Below are 25477 nucleotides of genomic sequence, written 5' to 3'. Positions count from 1 at the left end.
AATAAGCTGGGAATTAAATCTGAGACTGATTATCCTGCATCACAGGTTAGTTTTGTTTTGGGTTTCTTTTCTGGGACCCATGTGGCCGAAAGGATCGTTTCCACTTCTTCCCTTTAGCCTCTGTATTCCGCTTGTACCAATCACGTCTAGATTTTCTGCGACAAGTAGCTTTCCGAAGACACTGGCGCCCCCTGCTGTCAGAAAGCAGCTTTGCAAGGACTTGGAGCCTGCCCTTAGCATCTTCTGATACCCTTCTTCCAAGAATCAGAGGTTTAACCTCCATGATCAAAGTCTGAGATTTTGTCTCACTGGTCTCCTTTGAATGCTGACTGTCTTGACTTGTAGATGCCCACGATATCTACATGTCAGTTTCTCTTCTATAAAACAGAGTCAAGAGGGACCACTTCCCAGGTTGTTTGTGCATTAAAGGCGGCAGTGGATAAAGTTTTAAACATTGCCTGGTATACAATTAGTGCCAGGTAGACACTTATAGTAGCAGTGATGATTGCTAAGGCTGCCTTAGGCTCTTCTCAAAGCTCCTCAAAGCAGGCAGCCCTAGCTGTCACTCTCAGTGGTGGTAAGAGCTACTCTGGCTCTGAATGTTCCAGGACGTTCAGATGTTCTCAGTTCTTCTCATAGAAGGACACCAAGGACCTGGAGGCTGGTGGTCAAAACTAGGAAGAGGAAGGCTTGAGTTATGGCAAGGTGAGTGCCATACAGTTCCCCTGACTTCAGCCTCTAGTTTGTTAACCGGGTAGCCTTGGTGATTCTCAAGTCTCAGGCCTCTGGGAGCTGAGGTTACTAAAACTGTCTCTGAAAAACTGCCTTTCACAAGGTTGCATTTTGGTCCCCTCTTAGAAGATGAAACCTCTGACTTCCCTTATGTGGAAGTGCTCTTGAGTTGACTTTGCAGGGAGTTCAGGCCTTCCGGGTTTGTGGCTTCAGCTCCGCATCATGCTGTTTCCCATTTTTCAGTTTCTCCACCTCTCAAGTTTCTGTGTTACCAGTATCACCAGCAGCATAGGTCTCATGGAGGCTTCTTCCCTGGCAACCAAGAAGAGTTAGCGTCACTCTTCGTTTCAAAAGCATGCACTGTCCCTTGGGTGGCGACCTGCATTCCCTAGATCTTGGCACCGCCTCTCCTCGAGGCCCCACCCCTGACCCGCCCCCTCCCAGAGTGCTTTGTGTCAGCTCTGGCCGAGTGGACAAGTGGACGCAGCTGGCTGCTGGACTTCGGGACTTCTCTCTCTGGATCCCATCCTGCCTGCGACACAGGGACAGGAATGCAGCTGGCAGCAGCCTATGGGGGCAGTCAGAATCTGAGGTATTCCCGATAACCCTGCCACTGCCGGGCAGCCCACAGATCCAGTCGCCTCCTGCTAACTCTGAGCCACTACTTTTGCTCCCTCAGCATCTTTATGCTTTGACCTTTTAATTTCTCCCTGCTCACATGTTACTGCATATACAAAGTTAGGTTTGGGCCTTGTGGTTTTGTTCAGTTCTAGAGTTGCCAGATATAATACAAGATACCTAGTTAAATTTCAATTTCAAATGCAGAAGAAATCTTTTTTTTTTTTTTAAGTTTAAATATGTCTGAAATATTGCACGGGACATATACTAAAAAAAAAAAAAAAAAACGTTTCCTTGTTCATCTGAAATTGAAGTTTCACTGGATATCTTATTTTTTTCACCAAATTCACATTTTATTCTGTTCTGTTCTGCCTAGTCACGGGCCTCCCTGCGCTGAGGAGCTTTCTGGAGAAGGCACTTTACCTGACATCAGGGACTGCTCCACCCTTCAGATCAAGTGCATCGTTAGCATGATTTCTTCCTTAGACTGGAAGCTCCTTGGAGGCAGGACTTGTGCTTCCCCTCTGTGGGTAAACCAGTCTGCGTGTGGAGTCTCAAGCGAGGGCCTGAGGGCAAGCCCTCTTATAACAGTTTGGATGTGGGGCTCCCTTTCGTGAAGTTACCCCATAGGGCTGGGACCACATTTCCTGAAAGGCCGAGGGGCTTGTGAGCAGCAGGGAATCCTGGAGGTGGAAATCCCATGCTCACAGGTCTGATGATGTCTGCAGGGCTGGGGGATTGGCACTGAGCTTCTGCCCAGTGGGATTCTTCTGGGTGCCTTGTGCCATTTTGCAGGACACAGAGGTTCATTTGATACTTTTCTGTGGCATGTGTTTAGGATAAAGGGCAGACCTGGACTCCCTTCTCTACCTGATAGCCTCTCAGTTTCTTGGCTTGTGCTCCCTTTCAAAACAAGGGGAACAACTCCTTTGTTATGTGCACGAGGAGAAACATTTGAGCAGGCTTTGGCTCTTTTGCCTCTCAGTCCAGTGCTCAGCACTGCCTGTCTCCCCATGGATTTGGTGAGGGAGGCCTAAAGCAGGAGGTTTACCTACGCCCAGAACTCTGGCAGCTGTGACTGGCTTTGCTTCTCTTCTCAGCAGAGATGACAGGAAGTATCAAAGCCAAATATTCACTGGAGGCAAAGTCTGAACACTTGAAATAAGATTTAGTGACTCAATCCATTGTGGGCCACTTGGGACTCTGAAAATCCCTGCAGGTTATGTGCTGATGATAGCTGAGCTAATCTTAGGGAGGTGGACAGGGGCATCTTCTGGCGTCTATGTTTTCAAATTTCCTCTTTTCTCCTCCATTCAGGAAAAATTCTTGGGTTGTGAAGCTTTATTCTTGGGTTGTGAAGCCGAAGAAGCCTCTGGAAGCCTGTCATCGGTGAATGACAAGGTGAAGGTCTGAACCCCAGAAAGCCTTGGCCTCAAGCAATGCCATTCCCTTCTCTGTCCCCGCCCCTTGATGTCTGCTCATTTCCAGGAACCTGTGCCGTGTGCGGGTCACACCAACGCTGGTTCTCTAAGAGGCACAGAGGTTACCCTAACTGTCCCCTGCCTCAATGGGGCCCATCTGAAAGGGTGTCCCATTTTGTAAAAAAGTGCAAAAAATTTTCTTGTTTCTGCTTTAGCCAGAGCTCTCCTTAGTTCACTACCCCCACCTCCCATTCTTATCATCATTTTTTGCTACATTTCTCATCCCTAAGTGCCCCTTGGAGCCCTCTGTTGGGACTTGTCCAGTCCTCTGGCAGGGGGAGGGCTACTCCTTCCCTTGGGCTCTTTTCCACTTCCCCCCACCTCTTGCCCACCTGGCAGCTCTTAGGGAGTGATTGATGGTGTTGTCTCTCATTATGTTGCCAGAGGGGAGACGGTGAAGAGGCTAAGTGAAAGAAAGGGGCCTGGGTCTGGGGGTAGGTGGGCTTGTTTCTCTGGAGGGGTTCAGAGGTCCTTTTTCATACCTTAAATTTCATGAATGGATCTCCTGTGATCAATAAAATGTTTTTAATTAAAAAGAAAGTTTTAGAAAGGACTGCTCTGCCTCCCCCAGCATTGATGATCTGGCATGAGAATAGTGGAATTTCTGTTTGTTAAACATCTTAAAGACAGGTTATACACTGGGAAAAGATATTTGTGATACATGTAACTTGCAAAGGATCAGTATGAAGATTATACATGCAGAATTCTTGCAATTCAAAAAAAAAAAAGAGAATAAACAACACAATAGGAAATGGATAAATGACACGAACATGCTGCTGCTGCTACTAAGTCGCTTCAGTCGTGTCCGACTCTGTGTGACCCCATAGCCGGCAGCCCACCAGGCTCCCCCGTCCCTGGGATTCTCCAGGCAAGAATACTGGAGTGGGTTGCCATTTCCTTCTCCAGTGCATGAAAGTGAAAAGTGAAAGTGAAGTCGCTCAGTCATGTCCGACTCTTAGCGACCCCATGGACTGCAGCCTACCAGGCTCCTCCGTCCATGGGATTTTCCAGGCAAGAGTACTGGAGTGGGGTGCCATTGCCTTCTCCGACATGAACATGGGTTTCACGGAAAAGGAAATTTATGTGATTAAGAAACATATGCAGAGGTATTCAGTCTCATCTCATTAGTTATAAAGGAAAAATAAGACAATAATGAGTTAACATTTGTCTGACTAATTGGCAAAAGTTACAAAGTCTGTTGATACAGGGAATTGGAAAAGATGTAGACATTCATTTATTCAATAAAAGTTCATCCACTTCTCCTTTGTCCTAGATACACATTTAGTGCTCAGGACATAGCGGTAAACAAAAAGACAAATATGCTAGTTGTTATGATAGCTTACGTTCTTCTGGGAGGAGATGGACAAGAAGCAGTAAATATAATAATTAGCTAGTTGTATAGTATGCTAGAAAGTGAGATATAGAAAGATGTGAGGACAGTTGAGCATAATGTGGGGGAAATTTCAGTTTAAATGGAGTAGGTCAGAGTATATCTCATTGAGAAAGTGACATTTTAAAAAGATTTGAAGGGCATGAGGCAGTGAATTGTGCATGCCTAGAGAAGAGCATTTCAGGCAGAGAGGATAGCCAGTGTAAGAACTCCGAAGTGAAAAATCAGGATTTCTTATACCCTGTCGATGGAATGTAACTTAGTATAACCTCTTTGAGAAACAATTTGGCATTATCTTGCAAATTTGAACAGCAGTTCTGCTTCTAAGTATATATCCCAAAGATGCTTTTTCAGATGTTCACTAGGGGAAATGTGGGACTTGAATCTGCCTGTTCAATTCCTGGGTTGGGAAGATCCCTTGGAGAAGGGATAGGCTACTCACTCCAGTATTCTTGGGCTTCCCTGCTGCCTCAGATGGTAAAGAATCCACCTGCAATGTGGGAGACCTGGGTTCGATCCCTGGGTTGGGAAGATCCCCTAGTGGAGGGCATGACAACCCCACTCCAGTATTCTTGGCTGGAGAATCCCCACGGACATAGGAGCCTGGTGGGCTACAGTCCTTGGGGTTGCAAAGAGTTGAACATGACTGAGTGACTAAGCATAGCACAGCACAGCACAGGGAAAATGTACAAGAAGCATTCATAGCAGTGGTGTTCACAATTGCAAAAAAATTAAATAACTCAAATATCCAGGCATGGGGTTTTAACCATATTGTCAAGGTATATGTTCCAGTTATGTGTTGCTGTAAAACAAATCATCCCCAGACTCAGTGACTTAAAACAATAAGAGTATTTTATTAACTTTCATAGTTTCTGTGGGTCAGAAATTTGGATAGGTCATAGAAGGATTGACTTGTCTCTCCTCTACAACACCTGGGGACTCAGCTGGAAAGACTTGAAGATTGGGGGTGGCTCAATAGCTTGGATCTAGTATTATCTGGAGATGTCAGGAGTCACATGGTTTGTGATTGATGCTGGCTGTTGGCTAGGATCTAGACTGGGTTGTTGGATAGAAAACTTACACATGGCCTCTCCGTGTGCGATAGTTTGGACTTTCTCATCACTTGGTGGTTGAGTTCCTAGAGTGTGTGCCCGTGAAGAGTAAGGTAGCAGCAGTACATGGGCTTTTTTTTAATTTAACTTTGAAAATGACAATGTTCCTTCTGTCTTACTGTGTTGATAGAGGCAGACACACTTAGGTGCAAGTTGAAGGCATATGGACACCACCCCTCAATGGGAAGAATATCAAGACAATATTGTAAGAAAAACATGTGGAATGGGAGATATTATTGTGACTATCTTGGAAGAATAGTTTGCCACAGTCTACTCTCTGGCCACAACAATTCCCTCTCATACACAAAATACACTCATCTCCTCCCCTGAGACTTCCAAGGCTTATCCCATTATAGCCTCAGCTTGCAGTCCAGGATTTCATCATTTAAATCAGGTTCAAATGTGAATGAGGCTACTCAGCTGAAGTCCTTAAGGATCAACTTGAGTATATTCTTCTCAAGAAGATCTTTGGACTAAAGACATGTTTTCTCCCCACACAGGCAACGTACAATGGTAGGTTAGGCATAAGTTCTAGATCTTTTGGTTCATAAAGAGGAAAATAGAAGACATATAGCAAGCAGTCACTGGTCCATAGTAATTCTGAAATCTATTTGAGCTCATATTGCAAGGTTGTTCCATTATTAGGGCTCAATTCTACTCTCTGGAAATTTTATGAATCTCTTGGCTCTATCTTCTGGGATCTTGGAATTTTGATCTTACCTTCTGAGCCACTCTTCTTTTCACATGTAAAACAGCTCTTTTACAGCTGAGTTATTTTCTGAGCCTATCGTCTGCTTATAGAAGCTTGAGGGTTCAAAGATCCCTTCATTTTGTAGTGTCTGTCTCTCTCAGTTGAGACGAGTATAATCCTTTGTGGGCTTTTATGTATCCATTTGTTATCTACTCCATTAATCAAAAGCCTGTGCACAGTGATGTTTGAGATAAGATCCTCTCTACACTGGGCTCGAAATGAGACTGCGGTGAATCAATGCCAATGGGGAACACAGGTATACCTGTGGCGGATTCATTTCGATATTTGGCAAAACTAATACAATATTGTAAAGTTTAAAAATAAAATAAAATTAAAAAAAATATTATAAAGCTCTGTTTTTTAACAGAGACTCTATGAGACTTGCCTTTCACATTCTTTAAAGGAGGAAACATTTTGGAATGGTGGAATAAGAACCTCTGAAAATCAGTTCCTGTATAAAAGCAGCTTGAACACTGGAAAAAAATGCCATAATCAGTTTTTTTTTTTTTTTCAGAATTCTGAAAATTAATAAAAGACTTGTAACAATTAGTTGAGTGTTTAAGACGCCATCTTGGCAAGAACCAACTTAATTTCAACAGTATAAAGTTTGCTCTAATTTGGTTTTTGTTTACTCTTTGCCTCCTTTGTGCTATTATTGTCATAAAAATTATATCTTTTTACATTGTAAGCCCATCAACACACTTTTATTATAATTATTGATTTATGCATTTTCTTTAAAATCAGATTGGAAAAGAGTTACAAATAAAAGTATATTTGTACTGCCGTTTGTATTTACCTATTAGTTACCTTTATGATGTACTTTAGGCTTCCCTGATAGCTCAGTTGGGAAAGAATGTGCCTGCAATTCAGGAGACTGAAGTTCTATCCCTGGGTTGGGAAGATCCACTAGCGAAGGGATACGCTACCCACTCCAGTATTCTTGGGCTTCTCTTGTGGCTCAGCTGGTAAAGAATCCGCTTGCAATGCGGAAGACCTGGGTTTGATCCCTGGGTTAGGAAGATCGCCTGGAGAAAGGAAAGACGACCTACTCCAGTATTCGGGCCTAGAGAATCCCATGGATTGTATAGATAATTCCAGTATGTAAATAACCAATGGGTCAAAGAAGAAGTCCCAAGAGAACTTAGGAAATTCTTTGAGATAAGTGAACATAAAAACACAACATACTCAAACTTATGGGTTACAGTGAAAGCAGTGCTTAAAGAGATATTTGAGCTATGAACATTTATATTAAAATAATTAAGATATCAGATCAATAATATAACCTTCCATCTAAAGAAACTAGGAAAAGAAGAGCAATCTAAATCCAAAGCTAGCAGAAGGAAGGACATAATAATGTAGAAGTAAATACAATTGGGAATAGAAGAACAGCAGAGAAAACCAGTGAAACCAAAATCAGTTGTTTCAAAAGATCAATAACTAAGGTGGGGAGGGGGAAGTAAAAAAGGCTCAAATTTCTAAAATCAGGAATAAAAGAAGAGACATCACTTTTGACCTTCCAGAAATAGAAAGTGTTGTAATGGAATACCGTGAACAACTGTAGGCCGATAAATTGGATAACATAGATGAAATGGAAACATTCCTAGGAAGACACAGACTACTGAAATTGACTCAAGAATAAATAGAAAATCTGAATAGACCTGTAACAAGTAAAGAGATTAAATTAGCAGTTTAAAAACATCTCAGGTCCAGATGCTTAACTGGTTAATTCTACTACATATTTGAAGAATTAATACCAGTACTTCACAAACTATTAAAAATAGTAGAAGAGAAAGTCAGACTATTAGGCCAGTTTTACCCTGATACCAGACAGAGACATTACTAGAGAACAAAACTACAGGCCAATACCTCTTATGAATATAGATATATATCCTCAACAAATTACTAGCAAAGCAAACCCAGAAACATAGAAAAAGTATTATACACCCTGACCAAGAAGGATTTATTCCAGAAATTCAAGGTTGATTCAATGTATGAAAATTAATCAATTGTAATATACCATATTCATAGACTAAGATCGCATGATAATCTTGATAGAGAAAAGCATTTGACAAAACTGAACACCCTTTCATAACACTAACTTGACACTTCATAGTGAAAGACTGAGAGCATTTCTCCTAAAATCAGGAAGAAGACAGTGATCTCCATTCTTTCCACTTCTGTTTAATATTGTACTGGAGGCTCTAGCAGAGCAGTAGGCGAGAAAGTGGCCAAAGGATTTGAATATCACGTTTCTCCCAAGAAGACACGCAAACAGACAAAAAAGCACAGGAAAAGATTCTCAAAATCATGAGTCATTGAGAAATGCAGATCCAAGTACAATGAACCAGCAGTTCATGCCCACTAGAATGGCTTTTAAAAAAGAAAGACAAAGCCATTGTTGATGAGGATGTGCAGAAACTGGAACCCTCATACATTGTTGCTGCTGCTGCTAAGTCGCTTCAGTTGTGTCCGACTCTGTGCAGCCCCAGAGATAGCAGCCCACCAGGCTCCCCCGTCCCTGGGATTCTCCAGGCAAGAACACTGGCGTGGGTTGCCATTTCCTTCTCCAACATTGTTAGTAGGAGTGTAAAGTGCTGCAGCCACTTTGGAAAACAGTTTGGCAGTTTCTCAAAAAGTTAAACATAGAGTTATCTTATGACCAAGCGATTCCACTCCTGGGCATATATCCAAGGAAACTGAAAATATATGTCCACACAAAACCTTATATATGACTATTCATAGCAGTACTGTTCAAAATAGCCCCCAGATTTGCAACAACCCAAATGTCCATTAACTGTTGAGTGGATAAGTAAAATGAGATATATGCATATAATGGAACATTATTTGACAATAACATGAAATAAGGTACAGAACTGATACCATTTTTATGTATCTTTTTCTTTCAGAATTGGAAACCAAGGCTGCCAAAGATCACACAGCTAGTTTAAATGGTGAAGCTGCAATTCTTACCCGGGAGCAAGCCATCAAGGCTGGAGCTGGTGGGTGAGGACAGGAACTAGCGGGAGATGGAGCTGGAGGCATGTGGAGGGTCTGGATCATGTCCAGCCTTGCAGGCCATGGGAAAGGAGTGTGGATTTTATTCTATATGCTTGAGAAACTATCAAAAAGAGTTAAGCAGGAGAGTGCGTGATTTAATGTATGTGTATAAAAAGCCAATGATGAACTTTATTTCCATAAAAAAATTGTGTTTTATGGTTATAAAAACTAAAATTATTCGTTTGGAAAATTCAGAAAAGCATGAAGTTGAAAACAAAAATCATCTCTTAATTCCACCCTTTGCAGACAATAGGTAATCACTGTTAACCTTGGAATATAGTAACCTTGGCATATTGTTTTCTAGTCATTGAAAATATTTATATTTTCGCATAACTGGAATAATCACCCTATACATATTGTTCTGCCAACCAGCACTTAAGAAAAGTAGAGTGTCGAGTGGTAGTTTTGTTCCAAGGTTTTTCAGGAAGAAATGGACATTAGTTGGGGTGGTGGGAGAACCTGAGGAGTGGGGTTGGGGTATGGAAAGAATCCCATTGTGTTTTCAGGGGATTAATCCAACAGGAAGCTGGGTTGTCACATTGGAAGGCTGCCTTTGAACCACATGTGAGTTCACTGAAAATTCCAATTTCTTTGAGTTCTCCAAGAACCAGACTAGAGCCCACACCTCTTCTTTTCCTGCAGGCCTTGGCCACAAAACCCCAGCTATCCTATGCAGCTCCTAAAGTGGAGAGATTGTCCTTCTGTGAGGTTCTGTGGGCCTCCCCCATCCTCATCTTCCCTTCTGCTTTCACAGCATCATTATTCTGGCATGAGAGGATGGGTAGGTCATAGGCTTCAGCCTGCTCCTCTTATTTACAATTGCAATACATCACCAATTTTGTGTCAGGCACAGCGATAATTCCTTTTTTATGTATCATTTAAATGTATCCTGCCCCATACTCTGAGGCAAGCTCTTTCACTGGTGCCTGCGTGCTCAGTCACTTCAGTCATATCCGACTCTTTGCAATGTATGAGCTGCAGCCCACCAGGCTCCTCTGTCCATGAGATTCTCCAGGCAAAATTACTGGAGTGGGTTGCCATGCCCTCCTCCGGGCGATCTTCCTGACCCAGTGATCGAATCCACATCTCCTGCTTTGCAGGCTGATTTTTTACTGCTGAGCCACTGGGAAAGCCCGTTTCACTGGGGAGGAAACTGAAACACAAAGAAGTAACAACAGCTAAAAAGTGGTAGAGCCAGTTGAATTTGAATATGTCAGATCCTAAAAATTCCATGTATTTAACCACTTCTTCATATACCCTGTGTTCCCTCAAAACCCTCTATCACGAATCTGTCTTGTTGGTGGCAGAAGTTCACTCTCCACGTCTCACTAGGATTAGGCTGGGCTGAGGTATGAGCACAGGTTATCGGTGAGGCCAACCAGTGTTAAAGCCTAGGGTATTTCAGTTCAGTTCAGTTCAGTCGCTGTCATGTCTGACTCTTTGTGACCCCATGAATTGCAGCACGCCAGGCCTCCCTGTCCATCACCAACTCCCGGAGTTCACTCAGACTCACGTCCATCGAGTCAGTGATGCCATCCAACCATCTCATCCTCTGTCACCCCCTTTTCCTCCTGCCCTCAATCTTTCCCAGCATCAGGTCTTTTCAAATGAGTCAGCTCTTCACATGAGGTGGCCAAAGTATTAGAGTTTCAGCTTCAGCATCAGTCCTTCCAATGAACACCAAGGACTGATCTCCTTTAGGATGGACTGGTTGGATGTCCTTGCAGTCCAAGGGACTCTCAAGAGTCTTCTCCAACACTACAGTTCAAAAGCATCAATTCTTTGGTGCTCAGCTTTCTTCACAGTCCAGCTCTCACATTCATACATGACCACTGGAAAAACCATAGCCTTGACTAGGCGGACCTTTGTTTGCAAGGTAATATCTCTGCTTTTTAATATGCTGTCTAGGTAGGGTATTTAAGATGTGCAAATAATAACCCAGGCTGAAGAACTGCCATGCAGTTCCATCAGGGAGAGGAAACTGGTTTGAGGGCATCAGGACCACCTACTGTTTAAATATCAGTGCTAATAGTCTGAATCCTCACACCCATCAGGGCCTCCACCACAGCTGGACTAGATCAGGTTGGAGTAACTTCCCCAAAGCCAGCTGGGAAAATCTCCAGGATGCCGTTCCCGGGGAAGCCGACCCTGCTGCCACCCCCCTCTGCCTCCTTCCATTCATGGAAAAGTACAGGCAGTACTGGTGCCCCACAAGCCTTCAGGCAAATGCCTGGCTGCCCTCTGGACTCACAACGGCAAGCTCTGACTGGTTTGTCCTTGGTCCAGGGCTGGAGGAAAATCGCTTCCCAAAAAAAGCAGTTTAAAAAAAAATGTGGAAAATATACACAGCCCAAGTGTCTGCACAGAGCGGGGGCGGGAAGTCTTCTAGACAGCCTTGCAGAGAAGATTCCATGGTCCTCCTGCGAAGAGGCTGGAAGGAATGTGAAACCCTATCACCCGGAGGAGGGGAAATGCACACTACGCCTTTCACTTTCTGCCCACTCTAGGAAGGCGTCAGGGGTGTGGACCATGCTGCAAAGTCTGCTTCCTGAGATGCTGCCTCCGACAGCTGTGGTTCAGCAGGTGGGCGAGGCAGGACCCCTGGTCTGTGGAGTGTCACTCAGGTGCTTGGGAGGAGCTGGGCCACACATCAGTTTCCTTCTGGATGCTGAGGTTGCCCAAGCCTCCAGGTACTAACCTAGCTCTGTTATCTATTCCTCTCTCCCTCCCTTACATAGGGATTGTTAGTTTTACATGGGGGCTTCTCTGGTGGCTCAGATGGTAAAGAGTCTGCCTGTAATGCAGGAGATCTGGGTTTGATCCTTGGGTCGGGAAGATCCCCTGGAGAAGGGAATGGCAACCCACTCCAGTATTCTTGCCTGGAAAATACTCACGGATGGAGGGGCCTGGCGGGCTACAGTCCATGGGGTCCCAAAGAGTTGGACACAACCGAGTGACTTTATTCGGTTTTACATATGCTCTCATTTGACACTTGCAGCAAGTGAGAAAGTGGGATATAGATATTACTGGACTTACTGGACAAAAGAAGCGATCAAGGTTCAGGGATGCCATCTTCCTAAGGCCACATGGATATCAGTCTTCTGTGAATCCAGTGTTCTCACAGCACGCCTCGTTGCCTTGTGCCCTTGATGCTCCATGGGTCCCTGCTGTTGTTCTTTCAGAAGCAGGAGGTGCTGGGGAGTGTGTGTCTGGGAGTCAGGAAGCTGACGTACTGTGGCACTGGACTTGGCCCATAGATGGCTTACTGAGTGTGTGAAAGAGTGAACGTGTAACCGTGGGCAAGACACCTCACTTCTCTGTGCCACGGTTTCCTCACTTTGCATGATGCGGGTGTGGAGTTGGGTAATCTCTAAGCCCCTTCCCATTTCCAAAGTTTTGAGGTACTCCCTATACTTTCTGATCAAACATAAACTTTCTGGGTCCTGCCACCGAAGCCACCACGTTCTTCCTCGTCCACTCAGTCACATTTCCCAGCACAGACCCTGCTGTGACCTGTCTTGATACCCACTGCCCAGGTGCAGTGGGCCGAGTGTGGACTGAAAGCTCAGACCTGCTTCTGCCTCTGTATAGACCCAGGCCAGGTGGCCCACAGATGTGTTTTTGATTCCCTGAATGACTCAGCCCTGGGATACCTGAGTGAGGCTGGATTTTGGGTGAGAAAGTGAAGGTGTGGGAGAAACTCATGTGTCTTAGTGTTTAGGGGTGGGTGGTGAGACATTATGCTAAAGATCAGGGTGAGGGGCTAAGGTTTTTGACCAAGAAAGGGAGAGATGCTCTGACTCCGTCACTGTGAGTCAGATGTCTTCTGGATCTAGATTGAGTATTGGAGGGTGTATTTCCTTTTCCTGGTCTTAGATGGCTGGGTGTCCTTGATTGGACTAATAGTATGGGGCACAGAAAGGCAGGCAATGGCTCTGACAGGTGTCAAGGAGCTGAGCCCTGTAGCCCCCAGGGTGGTCAAGGGCCTTGGAGGGCTTGTTTTTCATGCCCTGTGGTTGGTCAAGCTTCATCCTTCCGGAGGTTCCATGGACGAGGCTCCTCTGCCTCCTGGCCTGAGCTGAGAGGGTGGTGCTGGTGGTGTGGGGAGGGCGTGTAGAAGCTACTTGGGAATGGGAGGACTGGCACGGGGATGCGGGTGGGGCTGCCTTTCTGTCTGGGCTGGAACGCCTACCTCTGTGTGAGCGCAGATGGCAGAGGGGGCAGACGGCGGCAGAGTGGCTCCAGGCTTCCCCAACCCAGGCACCATGTTTGAAATCCAGTTTATTGAATTTACAGTAAAGGTTTTATGGGGCTTTCCTGGAAGCTTCTCATTATGGAAACTCTTGTGCTGGCAGTTTGGTGGCTGGTGTCTGGTTTGCTGGGGAGAGGTTGAGTCAGGCCCTGCCTTGATGGAAAGTTCCTCTGCCTGGGTCACTGGAGAGGAGCAGGCTGGGGGCCCGAGCAGGCCTGTCAGGCTCTTGGAGGGGACGGCTGTCCTGCAGCTGGGTCCCAAATGGGCCCTTACTTGTTTCCTGTGTGTCCATCTTCTGGGGGTTCCAAATATCTTCTCAGAGGAAGCTGTGCTGAAAGCCATCTCAGTCATTAAACCCATTTTCATTATTTTTCATGTGTTTGAAAAGCATGAGGTGCTGGCCCACTGACCAAAAAGAAGCCAACTCCATAAGCATGGATTTGCTGATTATAAACAGCAGGAACACACAGACACAGGGCCACATCTGGATCCAGAGCCTGGCATGAAGTGCCACCAGCTTCCCCGTACCAGCTTCTTTGTCTGGCTTTTCCAGCACCCTCTTGGACTCCCACTTTACACCTTCCTCACCACTCGGCTCCCGTTCTGACCCTGGGACCCCTGATTTCATGTGGAGAAGAGCAGGGGTGTGGGCTAGGGATCTTTGAAGGCCCAGAAGCCCAGGCTTGGCAGGTTCTTTCCTGCCAAGGCCCTGAATGGACACTGATTCACGAGTCAGCAGCCTTCCTGTGGCTGCTCATGAAACTATCAGTTCCTGCGGTGCTGGCTCACTGGTCCTTTCCCGCGTGCCTTTTATTTACGCACCGATGTCACTGGTGTTCTGTTCTTTAAAATGCAGGGGCATTCAGAATGTGCTACCTGGCATTTGAATGACAATTGTGAAAATCAGTTAGGTTGCCAAGGTTTCTCAGGGCACTGATATGTGACCAGTGTCCTTTTCTGTGAGGGTGTTGAGGAGGATTCCCCCAGAGTGAATGTGGTCCCTCTGCAGTGCTCGTGGACAGCCCCCTTTCTGATGAGCTCTGGTCTGGCACCCAGTGAGCTGCCCACTACCAGAGTTACCAGCTGTGGTTTGCATGACTGCTCTGAATGTGGTTGGTCTGATAATCTCTCAGCTTCCTAACCTGAGGTTCCAGGGGGAAGCCAGTTGGAATAAACAGTTATTAGCTTTAGAGTTCAAGTCCCAGTTCTCATACATGCTTGATTTCCTTCTCTGCAAAAAAGGAGATAATAATATCAAGGCTGCTATGAGGCAGAAATGAAACAACCTGGAGCTGGGATGGGAGCTCACTATTATTCCCTCCTCTTCATTTCAAGTCAGTTCTGTGCTTAGGGTACAGGCGCCACACTGTAAACAATCCTGCATTTAAAAGTAAACAGCTACTTAGCTTCATCTGATACATGATATATACACACACGAGTGTCTGCATCTTGTTTTGATTTCTCCCCACTGTCTGTGTCTCCAACACATATGTCTGGGCGAGTGAGTGTATCTGTCCAGGATGGCAGAGCTCCGAGCACCACGGGGCACAGTTATCTGCCTCATGATGGTGATGACGCTAATGACACCTGTCTTACATTTATGATTGCATTTGACTTTCACAGTAACCCTGGGAGGAAAGAAGGACTAATGGGATGAATGGTCACAGTTGATTAGACTGCCTAAGGACACACAGTGAGGATAGCACCAGGACCAGACCTCGGACGCAGGTCCTGCTGTGGATTGAACTGGAGACTTCTTAGGATTGCCCTCTCTCTGCCTCCCTCCAACTCCTCCCCAGATGTTCTTCTTTTTAAAAAAATATGCTCTTGACTCCCTTTTTCCTGAGCTTGGCTTGAGTTCCAGTAGTCAAATAAACGGCTAGTTTTCCATGTGGTCTCAAAGCAGCATAAACTAAAAGACAGGGAAGGCGTTCCACAGACCCTCCAGGTCTGGGGTCTGGGGTAGCTGAGGGCTTGGTTGCCTGCAGCCTGAAGCTCCTAGGGAAGCAGAGCAGTGGACCCTGCAGCCAGAAGAGTTCAGGGGAACGTGGCCTTTTGTCTAGGGATCTGCAGGCTAACTGCTTTAGACAGCGATGCTCAGCCGATCCATCCTTTTCTCCCTAAATTAATTAACGTGTTCATTCATTCACATCTCTGGCCTGAGTGGCATGTTACACTCAGTGCTTTGTCATACACAGGAAAGGTGAGATCCTCCCTGGCCTTGAGGATTTTGCAGTCAGTTGATGAGTCAACTAGACAACGGAAGTAGACAAATGGAAGCACCAGACAGTAAAGATTAATAAAGAAAACTTTCCTGGCAAGACTGGGGTTTAAATCCTGGCTCAGTGTGGGAAGCAGGGGCTTGGCTGAAGGGCTACTGAAGGGCTACCCAGGTGTACAATAGAAAGGGTCACCTGTGGAGGGGAAAGGCCAGGTGAGTGTGAGTGACACAAGGCTTACAGCTGTGCACCAGCCTAGCCCCTGATCAGACAGGGCAGCTGCCCCAAGTGCAACTAACCCATGGGCCTGCCAGTGGCTTGGTTATTTGAAATGGTGAGCCATGCCAAGTGACAGTCCCCTCAGACTGTTATGAACCGGAAAACACCGAGAGAATGAAATAGCCATGGGAGCTGAAGCTGCAGGCTCATGATGTGAAAGAGGAGAGCTGCCAGGCTAGATGCATGCAGGCCTGCATTCGAGAGGAGCAGTGCTCTGATGAGCAGGAGCTGGAGGTGGGAAAAAGCTCAGCTTAGGGAGTCGGAGAACTGCTCAGCGAGAAACGAGAGGGAGGCACAGAAGGAAGTCACATCGTGTTAAAATGGTGGCGATTCCATGGTTGGGGGCCCAGGGCTGCTGCACAGCCAGAGCCCAGCTCCAGTGCTGAGCCCACCCCCAGTGCCTGCTTGGTTCCTCTGGGTTCCTGTGTCCATGGATCTGTCAAGAAACCCAGTGACCAGAGGAGACGCTGGTTGGTCTCAGGCTCATGCAAACAAAAAATGTATTAGCCTAACTAACATGTTTGAGACCTGGAGAGTGAGAATCAGTGGAATGGCCATGCACACACGTCCTCATGTATACACACTTGTGTATGTTCATTGAGATGGACGTGCAGGCTGAGTTGCGATGTAGAAGTTCTGTGAGTGTGGAGCACCAGGGCTCTGGGGGCTGCCGAGCCGTGGGACGTGGGTTGGGGCAGTAAGGGAAGCCAAGCCTCCAGTCCTGTTGTCCAGTGGGAAGAACGAGTGGGTCATGGCAGTAGAAACTGCTAATTTTAGTTTCCTTCAAGATGTAGATGTCATTTAAAGTCAAACTATTTCCTGCTACTGGTGCCCAGAAAATGATTTATTGGATAATGCTAAAGCTGTTCTCTGTGTCCGACGTGGGCAGCGTCACGCTGTCCCAGAGCAGAGGACTTGTGGCCTGAAGGGCAGCAGCTCAGTGCTGTCCCTAGAGGCCATTTCTGGGTGGTGTTTATTTTGTCCATCCCAAGGCTCTCCACTGTGGCTGACTCTCCCTCATATTAATTCTTCAGATACCTTTAATGTATCTGTACACTTTTGTACCTACACTTTTGTCTGTTGCCCTTAGAGGTTTGTGTTTGGGGGTTTATTGTTTCCTTTGCTTCCCTGAACCCTGGGGTCAGGATCTGGGGTCAGGAGTCCCTGTTCTGACATTCTGTGCTGCGTGACCTTTGGCAAGGCATGCACATCTCTGAGCTGTGAAATGGGACAATGATATCCCACCAGGCTATCTTAAAGGGACAAGGATCAAATGCCAATGTTTGAGAAAGCTTTTAAACTCTGAATTATGGTTCTAAGTGAGGAATTGATATGATTTTCTTCTTGTAAGGTCTATGCTTTATAGTTTTTAATGGCTTTCTCACAACCCCAGCCCCAGATCAGCACACTGATGAGCAAATAGGAGGAGCCCAATAAATAATTGTTGAATGCAATCATCGTTGTTTTCATCTTTGCAAATTCCTTATTATGCCTATCTGGTGCTGCGCAGAGAGCTCACCCTCCCTGCACCGCTGATAAGCAGGGACACCCACATGACCATGGGAAAGCATCAGGGAGTTACATAACTCACCAGTAGAGAGTAAACATCAATTACACATAAAGGTTAAGAGCATTTTGGAGGTTAGACAAAGCATTGAGTGAATAATTGAGGTAAGAAAGTAGCTTGTGGGAACAACTTTTAAGATATTTCCTACAGATTGAGGGAGGGTGGAGCTGGGGAACTGCTCTTATGTGATTAATGTAAGAAGACCTTCCAGGGGAAGTGGGTTCTCAGGAGCAGGTAGACTGGAAGAAGGGATGGGCTCAGTGAAGAGGTAGGGAGCATTCCAGGTGCATGCGTGTTAATTCTGCAGGCTAGAGTGCTGAGATAGCCTCAGGGTGGCAGCTTGGAATGTTTAGAAGTGTGTGTGCATGTGTGTACACATATATGTGCATGTGTTTGTGTGTGTGTGTGTGTAGATGGTAGAGTAGGAGGAGGGCAAGAGACACTGAGAGTGCAGGAAAGAGAAGGAAAGGAAGACACGGTGGGACAGATGGAGAATACAAGAGGTTGATAAGCTGAGGGTGTGAGATGTTAGGGGAACCCCATAAAGAGATTTCTTTACATTATATCCAGTAAAGATGCCCCAACTTCGTTGTTTGGATTTAGAACTTGGGACCTGATTAGACTCAGGGGAAGGGATGAGGTTAGATATGATGGCAGAGGAAAGAACTCAGGTCCCGAGATCCACACGGTCCTGTGCAGACCTCACCAGAGTTCAGCTGAGCCTTGGCCAGTTGACCTGGCACCTTTCCTTTTGAAGGTTTATCATGGGACTTGAGCTTTTATTTACTGGCAGTCATTGTGGAGAACTGGCACTGAAGCCCCCAAGTTCCTACTTGTTCTCTGCCTCAGGAGTGAGTGATGTGATCAGGCAGGCGCCGTGCCATTGGTCTAGACTTCTGAATGTGCACGTCCCCTTCAAGTGAGGAGGAGGACTGGGCTTCCCTCTGTCCAGCCAACAGTCAGACATGATCTCAGCACAGCCGCTCCCTAGAGGGAGGGGCAGGCACTGGACTACTTCTTTCCACTTCCAGATGGAGAAACTGAGGCCCTGAACAGTGAGAGGAGCTTCATGAATGCAGGATAGTGAACTAGCTGCAGAGCTGAGAAAAAACTGGGCTTTGGCTCAGAGTGGCTGCCATCCAATATAGTTAATGGATGTGGGTGTGCCTGTTCCTCTCTGGTTCTCCTAAATCTTCCAAAGGGACATCAGAGATGACATAGTTTAAAAACAGACCCTGTTTCTTGAGAAAGAATGTGTGGCATTGGGAGAATTACATAGTCCTTATAAGTCCAGTGTCCTCATCTGTAAACAGGGAATAACGGCACTACCTACCTCATACCACTGTTGTGATGGGTCATTGAGGTCAGAAACGGATTGAAATCTCAGGGTCCGGTTTCTGACCCCCCTAGCTGAATGCATGAGCCGCTACACTGTCCACTTGGTGGTGATCACGTCCACCTGACCTGAGCCCACTCTCAGTTACCCAGTTCAGTGGTGGGCGCCATGGCCTGTCAGCCCAGACACCAGCCAGTCTCATGCAGGTCTGTATCCTGTTGGATTTACTTTGCTAGTTATGCTGTCACGGTGGGGGAGGGCTTACTATGTGCGGGGCAATTTTCTAGGTGCTCTACATAAATGATTTCATTGATCCTTATCAGTCATGTGATGGAGGTTATCAAACCAAGGGTTTGTATCCCCCCACCCCCACAATTGTTTACCTAGGTAGTCTGAACGCTGAGTGGTAGAAAGGAAAGACTGACATTTTCAGCATCCAAATTGAAGAGATTATGACGCTGAGTGTCTGTAAAACCACACGCCTTCTCTCAGCTCTGCAAGACTTGTAGACTTGGTGCTCTTTGGAGGAGGTTGACCTTACCCTTCTTGAAGCTCTCTTCCACGACTTCAGTGCTTTTCTGGTTTTCCCTCCACCTCAGTCTTTCCTCTTCTGGGATGGGGTGGGCAGCTCTTCTTCTGCCTGTTCCTTAAAAATTAGCTTTCTCTCAGGGCCTCCCCTCAGCTTCTTTTCTGTTTTCATATTGACTGCCCCCCTTAAGAGATGTTTTCCCTTACAAGGTCATAGATTACTCCCAACCCCAAAATTATTTCCCACAGCTCCAGACTAAAGTCAACTGGCAGTCACCGCCCAGACAACTCTTGGTTGTCCCTCAGGCACATCCAGTCCTACATGCTCAGAACTGAGCTCTCCATCTTTCTTCCTCATCAGCTCCTTCTCATAATTTCTGGTTTGATGAATGACATAACTATCAAGATAGCCGCCCAAGCCTGAGGCTGGGAATTCGTCTAGACTCTCCTGTTTCCTTTAACCTCCACACCCAATCTCCCAGGTCTGGAGACCCTCTCGCCTTCACATCTCTTCCTCCTTGCTTTCTTGACCCTCAGTTTAGACCCTCAGTTTTCTGTTTGCAGTTCAGCTTCTGTTCCCTCTGCCAGAGAAGTCCTTTTCAGTCTGTAAAGCAGATTTGTGCCTCAGTGGCTTCTGTCACCTTCAGGATGAAGGTTAAACCCTCCTCAATCTGACCTAGTTGACCCCTTTCCAGGTAGCTCTCTGGCTGGGACCCCATGTTACCTCTCTTTCTCAGATGGAGTGAGAACACCTCCAGCTTGTGCTATTCTGTTTTGGAAGGACTTTCTCCCACTGTCTGGTGGCAGACATCTTGGCTGGACAGTCACCTGTCTTTGAAAGACCTTCCCGAATCACTGCTTCTGCCTCTGCATGCCCACCGTCATTGACACACATGTCTACCATGATTGGTGGGACTTTCCGGCCAGGCTTAAATCTGCTTGAGGTTTCATTTTAGCCTCACGTCTCTCTAGTGTCCATCGTAGTGTTTAGCACGTAGTGGAAATCCAACCAATGTTTGTTGAATGAATGCGGATGGGAGGTAACGGAACACTGAAATCCCTGCTGCTCTACGCAGAAGTGAGGTGTGGTGAACGCTTGTTCCTGCCGCTAGAGGGCACCCTCGCTGTGTGCTTCATGGAGGCCGATTGAAGTTGGGCACCTCTTCAGAGGGCTTCTTACTGCAAGCTGCACGCCAGATTGGTCACTGAGTGTGCCTTGTGGGCTGTGCCGTCCCCTTACCAGGTTCTTGTCATTCCCTTTAGATGTGTCCTTTACTCCTCTCATCACGCCTCCCTCACCTCCTGCTTCTGGATGTACACAACCTTCCACTGTGGCAAATTTCAGACCTTTCTTTACTGCCTTTAGCAGTAGCCAATAAAATCTTAACTTGAGCTGAGACACTAATTGATAACAAGTTCTGAGGATATCATCTTCCTGGTGGCACAGTTGCATTGTAACAACTGCTTTTAATGCCTTTGAGTAGCATGTTATGAGCGCCACTGGTGGGCATTTCCTGGTGGGAGGGGTGGGGAAGCTGTCAGAGCCCCTCAGATGATGCCATGTGGGGGCCTGCCCTGTGAGTGCTCCATCCTGCTGATATCCTAAGGCATACATCCATCCCCCTGCCAGTCACCTGGCCTATTATTTACTTGTAGTGGCTATTTCTCAAAGTGTGTCCAGTTTTGAACTGGGCTGTACTTTTCTTTTATAGAAAATGTTGTGAAAGTAATGCATTCTGTATCTTCATTAATAAAATTTCTTCTTCACAGAAAGTTCTGCAGTGCTTTGTGTCATGAAACCACACTTGAATTATTATGTCAGTTATGAGCACTTCTTTTTAAAGACAATGGGAATTATTTAAGGATGCGAAGAGCCAACTCATTGGATAAGACTCTGATTCTGGGAAAGATTGAAGGCAGGAGGAGAAGGGGATGACAGAGGACGAGTTGGTTGGATGGCATCATCGACCAATGGACATGAGTTTGAGCAAGCTCCAGGAGACCGTGAAGGGCAGAGAAGCCTGGTGTGCTGCAGTCCATGGGGTCGCAGAGAGTTGGACACGACTGAGCAACTGAACAGCAACAACAAATATCAAAATGATGGAGGCTCTTGGAGGGTCAAATGAAGAAATAGGGGCTGTGTAGAGTGGAGAGGAAATGAAGTAGGGAAAGTGTGATGGCTTCCTGTCATGAGAGTGCTTCTGTTGCTGCCAACATATAATGAAAGAATGAAAAATAGGTTTTCAATATCAAGGAAGCTCCATTACAGTCTTTTGTAGTGCAGAATCTAGGGAGTGGGGTAAAAGAGAAAATAAAAGAAAATTAAAAAAACTAGAAAGGCTGAGATTATCCACAGTAATTGTACTACCAGAGAGCAAGATGGGGTGGGGCACTGTGGAAGGAGTTTGCAGTCTGCTCCTAGGTTGGCTGGGAATGGTTAAAAGAGGGAAAGTTTTGGGGAGTGTCTGTAACTGAGTATGGCATCAAGAGAGAAATATGGGGAGAGAGGACTGTGAGAAACTGTCTCTAGTTTATTATTTGATTGCCTTTTAATAATATTTGAGAAATTCCAGGACATTTTAAAATTTCATCTTCACCTGTTTTTGATGTTAGACTGTTTAATTATTAATAGACTGAAGCATTATTGAGACAAGAGCACAGGGGATGTTGGGATTATATGGGCTAACTGAGGAAGAATTTTCTAATAACCAGTTAAGAATAGGATAGACTCCTTCATACTGTAGTGAGTCCCACTGAATTTGGATGAGCAGTGGTCAGGGGTGCCATGTTGAGGGGCTCGGCCATGGTGGAAGTTTGCTGTGTCTTCTAGGATTCATTTTAATTCTCAGTTTGTAGCTTCATGACAATGACATTGCTGGGCAAGTTTGAGAAGCCCACCTTCTTACCTGTCCTCCCATTGTCTGGTATGGAGTTCATGAAAAGTTGGGAGTACACAAGGAGATGATGGGCCTCCAGTCATGCTAGATGGTTCTTTTCTGGGAGGTAGTTTAGCTCTAGGAGACCCTGGTTCCCAACACTATTAAGGGGTCAGTCATCCTGTATTAATGTGCCTACAGTCAGAAAAGTTAATAGAAATGCAGATGATCAGTTGGAAAAACATCTGCTTACAGACATCTGCTGTGTCCATATATAGTCCCAGGATCTGGTGTACAAGAGTCACTGAGACACAGTCTTCGTTCTTGAGGAGTTCCTCTTCTGTAGGGGAGAGCCACATAAGGCAGAGGCTACACTCTGTGTCTCAGACATGGCTAGAAGTATGCACAGGGAGGGGTGATGGGAAATGAGGACAAGCTTTGCCAAGGAAGGTCATTCTAGAGCAAGTTTTAAAGGGTGAATAGGGGTTTGCCAAGTAAGCAAGGGGAGGGAAAGGGCGTTCCAGGCAGACGAAGCCACATGGGCCAAGGAGCAGATATATGAGGCCACATGATACTTTAAGGGAGTTGGGGTCAGGGTGATGTGGCATGATTTGGAGCCTGAACGTCTAGTTATAAAGTTTGTGATATGAGACTGTGGGGTTATGAAGGGCTTTCTCTTTCATGCTGAGGACTTTTAGCTTTATCCTTCAGGCACTGTGGATCCCAGAAGCATTTTAGTCCTATCACTTTTGGGTGAGCAAATGGAGGATGGCTCGGAGGGGTGTGACAGAGTGTGCACACATGTGAATAGGCATGTGCATGACCAGATTCAGTTAATCAAAAAGCCCAAGGATGTGGGGGGCCTGCCCCAGCAGACAGCCGCATAGTCTGCTTTGTAACCATGCTTCCATCCTCGAATTGTTTCACTTGCCTCTCATGGAATAAAAACTCATTCAGCTCAGTTCTTTCATTTGACAGAGGAGGAGAGTGAGGCCCTGAGCACGGCAGTCCCTTGCCCAAGATTGCAGAGCTCTGAGATGGCAGATTCCCTGGTTTCTTGGCTCTTAATCCAGTGCTGTCTTCATGATGTCATTCTGCCTTCTGAGAAGCTCCACTACCACTTCAGAGCTGGAGCTCCGAAGAATGGTAAATAAAGCTTTGGCAGTCGGCACAGCTGTCTTTCCTTTCCAGCTAGATCCCTAGCATGTAGAGTGCCCGGTAACACCTCTCTGACTCACTTAAAAAGCTCCCGATTCTCTTCTTCCTGAAGAACTCCTGTGCCTTCTCTAGGATCCCGGCAAATGTCACCTTTCATTTGAGGGAGTCTGTTGCCTCAACCCTTTTGGGCAGAACCAGTCGTGTTTCCTCTCTGCACAGCACCTAATATGACAGGTTTACAAGCCTCCTACCCTACGAGTCTTCAGGCTCTTCGGAGGAAAGCACCATGTCCATCTGGTTCCTGGTTGTAGCTTCAGTGTCTAGCATGGTACCTGGAGTAGCATGATACAGATCATTGAAAGACTAAATTGATGAACTGATGAAGGTATGAATCAGAAGTCTGACCCAGAATCCTTGTGTGTGGCTCTATCGTGAGACTCTCAGGGGTCTAACAAAGCACATGGTTTTCTTATGTTACAGTGGCTGGTGCTGGTGTTCTAAATAGAAATGCATTAGGGATGGAAAGTTTTCTATGTGTTTCTTTTTCCTAATGCAAAATGAAGGTGGTGACTCTGGGTTTATTGTTCCTTTGTAATTCCTCTGTGTTACATTGACCACAGGAAATGAATTTCCCTTGGACACTTTCAGCCTGGAAGATTTATTTATTTACTTTTTTAGCTGTTAAGAGCTAAGGCTGTTCTTGCCGTTTAGATTTGTTTTGGGTCTTTTGGGAAGAAAAATTCTCTTGCCTTTTAAAAAAATTTTTTTCTTCCTTCTCCCTCTCAAATTCCATGCTTGTTTAATCTTGTTTAAACGATTAGATTCACCTTAAGGAAGCCAAAAAAATGGAACACCTTTGGGGAGGGGGCTGGGGACCCAGCGTTCTTGCCCGGCCAGCTTTTCTTCTGTCTTCTAGGAGAGCCTTTCCTATCCACATTCTTATGCCAGCTGATTAACACCTTGTGATGAAGCAGCAGGCTGTGCATCTCCAAGGGGTTAGCTCTTACTGGATGGAGAGGACTTGTTCTTTGCTTAAAGAAGAACTATTTGCATTTATCTTTTCGCATTTGATTAAAATCCCTGGGCCTGGTGCAGGCAAAGCTGTGAGCAGGTGACCTGGGGGCTGGTGGTGATGGTTTAGTCACTAAGTCGTGTCTGACTCTTAGGACCCCATGGACTGTAGCCCACCAGGCTCCTCTGTCTATGGGATTTCCCAAACAAGAATGCTGGAGTGGATTGCCATTTTCTTCTCCAGGGAATCCTCCAACCCAGGGATCAAACCCAGGTCTTCTGCATTGTAGGCAGTCTCCTGCATTGCAGGCAGATTCTTTACCAACTGAACCACCAGAGAACCTACCTGGGGCTGTGGTGGATGGCATCTGAAGAGCTCTGGGCACTCCTTTGGGGGATCTGTGGGGTTTGGCCTAGTCAGGAGAGATCCTCTTTGGTTGTAGGTGTGCAGATACCTTCTATCTCTCCGGCTTTATTTTTGCCTGAGTTTCAGGTCCCTAGAGCTTTCTGGGGGCTGTTTGTGGCTGTGGTCAGCTAGTGGCGCTGGGTGGGAGCTTACACACAGCCTTGAAGCCCTGTGTCGTGAAGCAGGGACTGACATGTCTTCCTGTGGCTCTGAGAAGTCTGAGGGCAGAGAAGCTATGGAGTGACAGCCCTTTGGGAAATTTGGAGAGTGATTAAAAGGGAAGTGAAAGGAAGGCCGTTGGTGGATCACCTTGCAACTGTGAAGAACTGAGCTGGGTATATTTAAAATGTAGGGTGCAGTGGTAAAGCATCGTCCTTTGCAGGAGATGCAAGAATCTTGGGTTTGATCCCTGGTTGGGAAGATCCCCTGGAGTAGAAAGTGGCAACCCGCTCCAGTATTCTTGCCTGGGAAATCCCACGGACAGAGGAGCCTGGCTAAGTCGTGTCTGACTCTTAGGACCCCATGGACTGTAGCCCACCAGGCTCCTCTGTCTGTGGGATTTCCCAAACAAGAATGCTGGAGTGGATTGCCATTTTCTTCTCCAGGGAATCCTCCAACCCAGGGATCAAACCCAGGTCTTCTGCATTGTAGGCAGTCTCCTGCATTGCAGGCAGATTCTTTACCAACTGAACCACCAGAGAACC

The 25477-nt window shown here is 46.2% G+C and overlaps 1 long non-coding RNA gene across 2 annotated transcripts; it reads left to right on the top strand.

Moving 5' to 3' along the window:
• Window positions 1-1078: 1078 nt before the first annotated feature.
• Window positions 1079-25103, top strand: LOC139182160 (uncharacterized). 2 transcript variants are annotated; one of them, XR_011565734.1, is made up of 4 exons: window positions 1079-1324; window positions 1727-1876; window positions 2668-2751; window positions 8991-25103. It is a non-coding gene; the product is annotated as an uncharacterized lncRNA (long non-coding RNA). The 2 variants fall into 2 exon arrangements; XR_011565733.1 differs by lacking the exon at window positions 1727-1876 and having other exon boundaries at window positions 1084-1324.
• Window positions 25104-25477: the final 374 nt, after the last annotated feature.

This window comes from Bos indicus, chromosome 3, assembly GCF_029378745.1.
Source record: "Bos indicus isolate NIAB-ARS_2022 breed Sahiwal x Tharparkar chromosome 3, NIAB-ARS_B.indTharparkar_mat_pri_1.0, whole genome shotgun sequence".
NCBI classification, from domain to species: Eukaryota; Metazoa; Chordata; class Mammalia; order Artiodactyla; family Bovidae; genus Bos; species Bos indicus.
Note: the sequence above shows the minus strand (reverse complement) of the source record. Positions and strands in the feature narration are given on the sequence as shown.